This window comes from Gekko japonicus, unplaced genomic scaffold (genome assembly GCF_001447785.1).
Source record: "Gekko japonicus isolate JY-2015 unplaced genomic scaffold, Gekko_japonicus_V1.1 scaffold5323, whole genome shotgun sequence".
NCBI lineage: Eukaryota > Metazoa > Chordata > Lepidosauria > Squamata > Gekkonidae > Gekko > Gekko japonicus.
Genome location: NW_015164798.1, coordinates 35,510 through 38,191, shown reverse-complemented (window position 1 = coordinate 38,191; position 2,682 = coordinate 35,510).

Below are 2,682 nucleotides of genomic sequence, written 5' to 3'. Positions count from 1 at the left end.
CTGTATTCTTGGTGCTTGGAGGGGGGGGGGGGAGCAGTGGGAGGGCTTCTGTTGTCCTGGCCCCACTGCTGGACCTCCTGATGGCACCTGGTATTTCTGGCCACTGTGTGACACAGAGTGTTGGACTGGGTGGGACACTGGCCTGATCCAACATTGGCTTCTCTTATGTTCTTATGGATAATCATGTGGAGTAGAGAACCATCAGTGGCTATTAGCCACAAGGTATAGATAGGAACTATCTGGGGCAAGTGATGCTCTGTATTCTTGGTGCTTTTGGGGGTGGGGGAACAGTGGGAGGGCTTCTGTTGTCCTGGCCCCACTGCTGGAGCTCCTGATGGCACCTGGTATTTTTGGCCACTGTGTGATACAGAGTGTTGGACTGGATGGGCCATTGGCCTGATCCAACACCAGCTTCTCTTATGTTCTTATTCATAAACATATGGAGCAGAGGTCCATCAGTGGCTATCAGCCACAAGGTATAGATAGAACATTTTGTCTGGGGCAGTGATGCTCTGTATCCCTGGTGCTTGGGGGGCAGCAGTGGGAGGGCTTCTGGAGTTCTGGCCCTACTAGTGGACCTCCTGATGGCACTTGGGTTTTGGCCACTGTATGACACAGAGTGTTGGACTGGGTAGGCCAATGGCCTGATCCAACACTACTTCTCTTATGTTCTTATGTTCTCTTAGCCACAAAGTATAGATGGAATACTATGTCTGGGGCAGTGATGTTCTATACTCTTGGTGCTTGGGGGGCCACAGTGGCAGGGCTTCTGGAGTTCTAGCCCGACTGGTGGACCTCCTTATGGCACCAGGGTTTTGGCCACTGTGTGACACAGAGTGTTGGACTGGGTAGGCCATTGGCCTGATCCAACATGGCTTCTCTTATGTTCTTGTCTTTACACCAACACACCCGAGCCTGGCTGTTATCTTCCCTCTAGACACATTTGCCACAGAGGTAAGGTTGTGAACGACCTGGAGAGAGAGAGAAGTCCTGCCCCTTTAATAGAGGCTTAATAGGATGTTGTTTACCAGGGCCTGTAGTTTACTTCCATTATAAAAAGTGTTACCTGTTCATTTCCGCATTTGAAGTCTCTGGGAATTGACACATGACACATTGACACATGAAGCTGGCAACCATGGCACACTTTTCTTCGGCATTGGTTGTGCACAAAATGTGATTTATTTATTTTTACTGGTTGATTTGAGTATATCCCGGGTAGTTTATGATGGGTTAGGCTAACAGCACGGAATAACTTCTCAGTATCCCAGAGATCAGTTCCCCTGGAGAAAATGGCTGCTTTCGAGGGGAGACTCTTTGGCATTATAACCCGCTGAGCCCCCCCCCTTCCCAAACCCCGACTTCCTCAGGCTTCACCCCCCAAATCTTGAGGAATTCCCCGACCCATAGTTGGCAACCCGACTCTCTCATATGCAAACTGTCACACAGAGAGATGATTAAATATGGATCAGCCGAGAGGAGGTTTCTAATCCTGGCTGTATCGAGTTGATGTGCTCTCTGTAACAGGAGCCCGAGGGGATTTGAAGGGAACAGAACCTGTTGCAGGACGTGTGGACAGTTAGGGATGCTGGGCCTTGGAGCATGACCCGGAGTTTCAGGGCTTCAGAGCCGGAGGTCAGGAAATTCCTGGAGATTTGGGCGTGGCGCCTGGGGAGGTCAGGGACCTCAGTAGGGGTACAACACCACAGAGTCCACCTTCCAAAGCATCCATTTCCCCCAGGAGAACTGATCTCTGTTTAGGGTTGCCATGTCTGGGGTGGAAAAGACCTGGAGACTTTGGGGGGTGGATCCAGGAGAGGGCGGGGTTTAGGGAGGGGAGGGGCCTCAACATGTCACAATGCCGCAGAGCCCGCCCTTCAAAGCAGCCATTTTCTCCAGGGGAGCTGATCTCAGTCAGCTGGAGATGAGCTGTAAAAGCTGGAGATCTCCAGGCCCCACCTGGAGGCCGGCGACCCTACCTCTATTGCCTATCGGAGTAAGCGGCTCCGCATGCCTGGACATTGGGAACTGCTGCATGGGGAACATTAGGGATGCTACGTCCAGGGGTCATTTCCTGCAGGAGCGCACAGGAGCGGAGCTCCGGCAGTAAAGAGCCCGGGGGGCGGGCACATGCCACAAGCCCCACCCCCTGCTCCCAGCAGCCCTCAGTCAGAGCAAGAAGCAGCCAGGTAAGTTGCAGAGCCCCACCCCCCCGATAGCAATCCAAAAACAGTCCAGTGGCACCTTTAAGACCAAGGTTTATTCAGGTACAAGCTCTCCCTCCTCTGCGAGGGCAGATCTGCATGCCCCACCCCAATAGCTAGCAATCCAAAACAGTCCAGTGGAGCCTGAGTGGTTCCCCCCCGATAGCAATCCAAAAACAGTCCAGTGGCACCTTTAAGACCAAGGTTTATTCAGGTACAAGCTCTCCCTCCTCTGCGAGGGCAGATCTGCATGCCCCACCCCAATAGCTAGCAATCCAAAACAGTCCAGTGGAGCCTGAGTGGTTGGTGTTGCCTTCTGACACACTTCCAGTGATGTCAGGGGGTGTGACATATGCAAATGAGTTATGCTAATGAGCTCCTGCACCTCTTTTTCTACAAAATGACCCCTGGTACGTCACTCTAACTGAGTTTAGTTGTTACCTTATTGAATGGGATGCCTCTCTTTGTCTTAAGCTGGGAG